Source organism: Carettochelys insculpta, chromosome 1 (assembly GCF_033958435.1).
Source record: "Carettochelys insculpta isolate YL-2023 chromosome 1, ASM3395843v1, whole genome shotgun sequence".
Taxonomy (NCBI): Eukaryota; Metazoa; Chordata; order Testudines; family Carettochelyidae; genus Carettochelys; species Carettochelys insculpta.
The window spans coordinates 1753840-1762157 of record NC_134137.1 but is presented as its reverse complement, the minus strand read 5'-3'; positions in this window follow the sequence as shown (position 1 = coordinate 1762157).

Genomic DNA, 8318 nt, shown 5'->3' with positions numbered 1-8318 from the left:
TTGACTTCAAAAGAGCAGACTTCAACAATGAATATGCAGCAGATAATTAGCATAATGGTGGCTGCAGTACTTCGAAAGTGCCACTTTCAATCGTGCATGGATTGTCTACACAGGGTCCTTTTGAAAGGAGTCCACACACTTAGAAATCTACTTATTCCTATAATCAAATAGGAATGAGGGGATTTCAAAGTGTACAGGGTGCTTTGGAAAGTGATTTCAAAGTTATGTGGCCACCATTATGATGAAGAGGGGCTGCATATTCAGTGCAGCACCTCTTGAGCACATCCCAAAGTGTCTCATTAGCATCCCTCTTTTGAAAGTGGGGGGCTAGTGTAGACATAGCCCCTGAGGGTACTGATGGGCAGAATGACTTGGGAAAAGAAAGATGACGGGGAAAAGAGTTCAGGAGAATTGGCAGCATTTTAAGAAGTCTTGATGAAGGAACAGGAATAAACCATCCTGCTGCACAGTAAGAAACATTAATATGGTAGGAAACCATATTGGCTTAACAGGGAAAACCTTGGACAGCTTTAACTCAAAAAGGGTGCATATAGGAAGCGGAAACTTAGACAGGTAACTAAGGAGAAATATAAATATAAGGCTGAAAATGCTGGCCAATAATCAGGACAAGAAAAGCACTGCAACTGGCAACGGATGTGATGGCTAACAACAAGAGTTTCTTCAGGCATGTTAAAAATAACAGGGTTATCAGGGAAGGTGTGGGGCCGTTACTGGATGAGAGTAGTAACCTACTGACAGATGACATCAGAAAAGCTGAAGTACTCAATAATTTTTTTGCCTCAGTCTTCATTAGCAAGGAAAGCTCCCACGCTACAGTGCTGCAGAATGCAGTACGGGAAGGTGGACGACAGCCTTTGGCGGTGAAGGAATGAGGGAAGAGCCACTTAGAAAAACTAGATGGACACAAATCTATGGGTCTAGACTTAATGCACCCAAGAGTACTGAGGGAATTGGCAGACTTCATTGTCGAGCCTTTGACCATTATCTTTGAAGACTCTTGGAGATGGGGAGAGATTCCAAATGATTGGAAAAAGGCAAATGTAGTGACCATCTTTAAAAAAGGAAGGGAAAACAATCAAGGAAACTGTAGTCTGGTCAGCCTTACCTCAGTCCTGGGAAAATAATGGAGGGAATCCTCAAGTAATCCATTGTGGAGCACTTGGAAGAGGGGAAAGTGATCAAAAGTATTCAACATGAATTCACCAATGACAAGCGCTGACTGACCAATCTGATTAGCTTCTATGAAGAGGTAATGGGTTCTGTGGACATGGGAAAGTCAGTGGGTGTGATATACCTTGACTTCAGGAAAGATTTTCATACAGTGTCTCAGAATGTTCTTGCCCATAAGTTAAGAAACGATGAATTGAATACAAGAACTATAAAGTGGATAGAAAGAAGGCTTGACTTTCGGGGCCAATGGGTAGTGTTCAATGGCTCAATATCTGGATGGCAGTCAGTTTCAAGTGGAGTGCTGAAAGACTCATTTCTGGGGCTTGTGTTTTTCAATGTGTTTACTAATAACGAGGATGAAGGACTGGATTCCACCCTGAGCAAGTTTCTGGATGACACAGAAGTAGGGGCAGAGGTAGATACATTGGAGGGTAGAGAGAGAACCCAGAGGGAGCAGGATAAATTGGAGGACTGGGCCAAAAGAAATCTGATGTCGTTCAAAAAGGAGAAGTGTAGAATCCTGCACCTGGGGTGGAAGAATCCCAAACATTGTCATGGGCTGGGGACTGACTGGCTCAGCAGCAGTATGATGAAAAGGGATCAAGGGGTTATGGTGGATGAAAGGCTGGATATGAGTAAACAGTGTGCCCTTAAAGACAAGAAGGCCATTGGCATATAAGGGTGTATTAGGAGGAGCATTTCAAGAAGATCTTCAGAGGTTGTTGTTCCCCTCTATTCACCACTGGTGAGGCCACATCTAGCGTATTTTATCTAATTTGGGGTCCCCCAGTTTCGAAAGGATGTGGACGTGTTGGAGCAGATTCAGCAGAGGGCAACAAAAATGATTAAGTGTCTGGAGCACATGACCTATGAGGATAAGCTGAGGGATTTGGGCTTATTTAACTTACAGAAGAGAAGACTGAGGGGCAATTTAATAGCAGCCTTCGACTTGATGGCTGGGAGGACTTAGTTGGGGTTGATCCTGCTTTGGACAGGGGGCTGGACTCAATGACCTCTTAAGGTCCTTTCCAGCTCAGTTATTCTGTGAATTGTAATCTATGGTCTGGTGGTGTTCAGTGAGCCTAACAAGCGACATGACACTCCACCAGCGCTGTGTGTAATTAACCCTCCCGCTTACTCCATGAATGGTGTGCAGACTTTCTTCCAATGCACCATGACAATGGATACAACTCAGCTGACAGCGTGGAGGCTCTGACATTCCCTAGGTCACTTGAGTAGTACTTTTATAACTATGCACAAAGAGCTTAAATGTGTATTATATATCCCAGGGTCCTCCCCTCATTGTAATAAGTTGATGCCCCTTGACATAATCATATGGCGCCCACTACCAGGCATGAGGGAGAAGGAAAGACCTGAGATGTCAAAGGCTCAGATGTGACAGAGTTGGGAGATGCAGGTCCTAAATATCTTCAGCTGGGCGTCCTTTGTGGGGAGGCTGAAAATGGCCTGGAGGATCTGGCTACAGGATAAGAAAATATAGACCACTTCAAAACCGATCACTTAGAAAAGCACAGAGATGCCATAGTAACTACTGTTGCGGATGTTGACACATGCCAGCTTTACCACGTCTATGTGTGTGCAGAAGGGCTGGAGGATAATGATGGTTCTGTAATATGGCCAGTACTATGCCAAGAAGGGTTAGGGCAGTGTGAGAGTGTGACCGCATAGCACCATGGCCAGGCCAGTTTTGGCCCCACAGGGATTTCGGGATGGTGGAATGTCTGAGGGGTTGGCAAATGGCCATGTAGCAATACAAAGCCATGGCCACCAAGTTCCCAGACCACAACCCTGTGAAGCAGGGTGCGGCAGTCATTGAAATCAATCTCCCTGAAATTGAACCAGAAGATTTCCCGCATTATGGACAGGGTGTCTCTGCACAGAACCATGTCGGTGACAGCTAGCATGCAGAGGAAATAGTTCATGGGTTTATGGAGGCTCATCTACTTCTTCACCACGTACAAGGTGATGAAACTCCCAAAGACAACTATGACATACATGGTGCAGGAGGGAATGGAGATCCAGACAAAGAGTTCCTCCGGGCCAGGAATGCACAGCAGGATAAAGGTTGAGGGGTTGGTGAGACTGGTTGTGCTGGATTCTGACTTGGAGTAGAGGAGAAGATTTTCAACTCTTAGGCATAACAGTGTCTCTTGCATGTATTCTATGTTCTCCTGATTTCCTTTATGTGCCCATTGGGTAAGACGATGGTTAAAGTACAAATGCCTGGATGGAAAGAAAATGGAAGTATGAGACAATACATTTACCACTTGAGGTTGTTCTCATCGGTGAAGCAATTTCATCCATTGGTTAGTAGTAGAAAATATACACAGATACTCTATTTTGATTTCTCTGAGGCTTTTGACTTAATAGGGGGAAAATGAGAAAAAAAGATATATAACTTCTTGAGGGAACACCTATAATTGTACAAAAAGGGTCTGGCAGTTGTCAGCAAATAATAAAAAACAAATGTTCGCAGAAAGCTGTCGTCAATGCGCAATTGTCTAGGACTAGTGAGAATCTGCAGGGATCTCTTGTACACCTAATGCTAGTCAATATTTTCTGAATGATCAGGATTCAAGTTAAAAATCACTGCCAATAAAAAATATGGATGGTGCAAAGACAGGCAGAATGTTAATAAAAAGGAGACCAGGGCAGGCACATGGGTTGATCTGCAGTGTTTGGTGAACTGAGCCCGTTGAAGCAAAATGTTATAACGAAGTCAAATGCAACACGGAATAAAGCCCTGACCCACAGACTTGGGCACTGTAATATGGAAGGAAGGAATTCTGAAAAGGATTAAGGGTCATAGCAAGAAAGTATCTCATTGTGAGTTCCCAGTGCAATGCTGTAGCCTAAAGGGCTGATCGGATCCTTGGATGCACAAAGAGCCACATTTCAATAGGAATGATGAAAAATTGGAGATGGTTTGAAAAAAAAGATACAAAAATGGTTGGAGTCTGGAGAGAATGCCAGACAGAATCTGAAGGAGAAAGTTGAGCAAAACCCACTGGATGCAAGCAGAAGCCGGAAAAATTCTGGCTGGAAATAAGGGACAAATGTGAATCACAGAGGGTGTTTAACCATTGGAACATGCTGCCAAAGAAAGTGAAGGCTTCTCCAACTCTCCATGTCTGTGGATCCACAATGGATACTTATCTGGGAGATCTCCTTGAGGGTTTGTCTACACTTGAAATACAAGAGTGGTGTTGTTGTGGAGATTCAGTATAGACTCTGCCTACACAGATGGAAAGAGTTCTTCAGTCTCCATAAGTACACCACCTCCTCAGCAGGCAGTCTCTCTATCAACGGTGGGGTTGTATTGTTCCCCTCATGCGTTTCACACTGGGCATTCGTTCACACTGCAGACTCTAGACGGGGTGTGATTTATTCCTTTGTGTTTCAAATAAGGAATATTCAGTGCTAGGTTGTGCTAGTGGAGTCAGAGCATGCCAGTCATGCCAGGTGAGTGTACCAGGTTGTTTGGACCTGGTCAGGCCTCAGTTGGATTACTGTGTCCTTGGAGGTTGCTCATTAGAAAGGCAGTGGAGAAACTAGAAACTATCTGTGGTTGAAAGATAATGATGCTCCAAGGGATGGAATGGAAACCACATGAGGAAGTGAAAGAACCAGTTCGGCTTAGGTGGGAAAGGGGAGATTAAGAGTAAATATTACAATGATCTTCAAACATTTGAGCGATGCCATAAAGAAGACAAGGCAAGTTGTTCCCTCTTGCTTCAGGGGCAGGAGGAGAGTGAATGGCCTCCAGTCCCAAAAGAGCAGATTTAGATAAGCTTCCGAACTGAATGAACAGGAGGAGAATGGATGAGATGATTTGACATGTCATGGAGGCTCCTTCATGTGGGTTTTCCAAATGAAGCAGGACATCCATTTATACCTGATGGTTCAGACACAACCACAGGCTGTACACTGGCATGGGATCGGACTGGCTAACCCTCTTTTTCCCTCCTCTCCACGTCTCCAAGGTTCTACAACAGAAAATGCAGCTGTAGATCAGACCTTAACCATACAAACAGAGTGGGTCCAAAAATGTGAGGTACCCGTCATCTCTGAGCTGGAAGTGACGTTCTCAAGGAATCTTCATCTGATGTCCAGGTACCATAGCTCCCTCACCCCAGCTTTTCCCGCAGTATCTTATGCCATGTGCCAAAACACAGGTGTGCTCTGGTTATGACATAGCTCTGTGCAGTCCCAGTGGGGTTCACTCATACTTGAGGGGAGAGGTGGTTTCTGAATGTAAACAGGCTGGAAACAAGCCTCCCTGCACATCTTTGTTCCTTACCCAACTTCCAGAATAAAAAGGAATTAAGGGACTTTCATGTGAACATTCAGTCTCTGTGCTGAGCCAGAGGGTAATTGACTGCTCTGTGCACTTCTTTATAGTTCATTATTATAAATAAGATATTTAAAAAAAATGAGGAATGATGACATTACCTCAAGTAGTTCTGGTATCAGTAAAAGCCCAGGATGAATGGGAGGTCGTATATGTAAACCCTGGAGTTCTGTGACTGAGGGGAGACACCAACACTTTCTGCTCAAATATGGAGCTGTCCCTAAGGGATCAGAGATTAAAAATTCTCATCAGTAACTATCATCATTCTGTGCTGCACCTTTTATTGAAGGATCTCATCACCTGGCCAAGGAAAATCAGAGACGTCTACACAGAGAGTAACCCAGGAACCCTGACTTACCTGTCATCGCCGCTGTCTGTCTGTCTCTCTCCTTCTCTCTCTAACCAAGAGCACGGCCAGAGGAAATGGACTCTGCTGATGCAAACTGGAACTATGAAACCACCAAGACATCTGGCCTCTTCTCACAATGGAAGACTCTAGGAAGCTGCAGCTCTCTCCAGGTTTCGGGGGTAAAGAGCCATACACAGGCAGGCACACACCCCACTGGAGTTGCAGGAAGGCTTTCACAAGCTACTTTCGAAGCTCCAACAGAGATGCTCCAGCCAGTTCACCCCACGGGCCCCACCTCTTCAGACAAGAACCCAGACCAGTACTCTCTTCTTCTGCTCACAACTCTGACCTGTACTCGTTCACTTCCAGTCCACCCTCCCTCCCTGTAGAGAGGACAATACATCAGCCCCTGTGTCTGAGCAGAATTCCCTCATGGATTTCAAACACCACACTCCTTTAGGCAAAAACACAAAACAGATTTATGAAGTGCACAAAGTTCGAGACCCGTCGGACAGCCCCACACACTCAACACGGTGAAGATGATCAGTGCCCTGATGTGGGATGGCTGTGATCCTCGCTTGCTAATGCTGGACCACGCAGGAATCCATGACCAGTCCCACACATGAAGAGGAAGTTACGAAAGCTGCAGGCTGCTCATAGGCTGAGGAATTCTGCCTGTCAGTGGCCCGGAGGATTCTTCTGCACTGGCTCCTGGGCAGTGACCTCAGATGCTAGAATTATGATAACATTCCCATTTATCTTGGAAGCCAACACCATCGGCCATTGGCTTCACCGTCTTCATCACTAGCAGCACTTAGATCTCCATGTGCGACAAGGCAGGCTCTGGTAGGTAACGGACATCAAGCTGACTAGTCAAGCTGGGGAAAGGTCCACAGCCACCAGAGACAAAACCGTAGGCAGTAACCATGAAATGACATAGCAGCAGGCAGGGAGGAGCATCCTGGGGAGTCAGGCAGGGGGCATGCACAACACTGGTGGAGGGAAAACACTGGGAGAAGAGAGAGGGATGTCCTGGCTGATGGCAGGGCCAGGGCAGAGGGGGCAAACTCCAGCATGAAGGGCTCAGCCTCTTTAGTGGGACTGTGGCCTTTCTTAGTGCCCTGGGCCTTGCTGCTGGCTGGGGAAGTACCCCCAGAGCTTGAGGCACACTGTATGGTAGCAGTGGATTCCACCCCTGCCTGCCACCCTCTGTCACCCCAGCAGGGTACAATGATGTTGTTTCTACAGTGATGAAGCTTGTGATAGACAAGCACGGTTTTCATAAGCCATTCCAAGTAAGCACTGACACTTCTCATAAGAGATTAGAACCTGCAGCAACCCAGAGCCAAGCATGGAGGGTCCTGAGATGCACTCAGTGAAGTCAATGGCATCTCTTCCTGCATCGAGTTTACGTGTGGGTTGTGTTGTCAGTGAATTTTTACAAGAAGTCTAAAACTATTTCTGTAACCACTACTTTCTATTAGCACCAAATCTTGTGCCTAGTGGGCCAAAAGGTGAGGTGGCTAATAAAAGCAGGTGATTCACTGAATCTTTTTCTGCTACGTGTATGTCTGTATCATGTATGTTTGTGAAGTTATAGATATTGGCTCTGTACCTGAATTGGCAATGTTTAGGACTAAGGATCACAATGGAAGGCTTGGTCTCCTCCCAGCCAGGAAGATAAGCTAAACAAAGACTCAAATTACTATCCACATCTCAGACATTTGACTGAGATGTATTGTGTGAGAATCTGCCAATGCCAAAACTCGGGGGACAGGTAGACACATTGGAGGGTAAAAAGAGAATTCCGAGTGACCTGGGTAAATTGGAAGACAGGGTCAAAAGAAATCTGATGCGGTTCAACAAGGAGAAGTGTACAGTCCTGCACCTGGGATGGAAGAGCATTGTTATAGATTGGGGACTGACTGCCTCAGCAGCAGTACGATGGAAAGGGTCCTAGGGGTTATGGTGGATGGCAGGCTGGATCTGAGTAAAAAGTGAGCCCCTGTAGCCAAGAAGGCTCACGGCATACTACGGTACATTTGGAGGAGTATTTCAAGCAGATCTAGAGAATTAGTTGTTCCCCTCTATTCACCTCTGGTGTGGCCACATCTGGAATATTGTGTCCAGTTTTGGGCCCTCCAGTATAAAAAGGATGTGGGTATCTTGGAGCAGATTCAGTGGAGGGCAACAAAAATGATTAAGGGGCTGAAGCACAAGACCTACGAGGATAGGCTGAGGGATTTGCACTTGTTCAGTTTACAGAAGAGAAGACTTAGGGGTCATTTAATAGCAGCCTTCAACTTCCTGAAGGGGAGCTCTAAAGAGAAGGTTGAGAAACTCTTCTCAGCTGTGTCAGATGGCAGAACAAGGAGTAATGGTCCGTAGTTGAAGACGGAGAGGTGT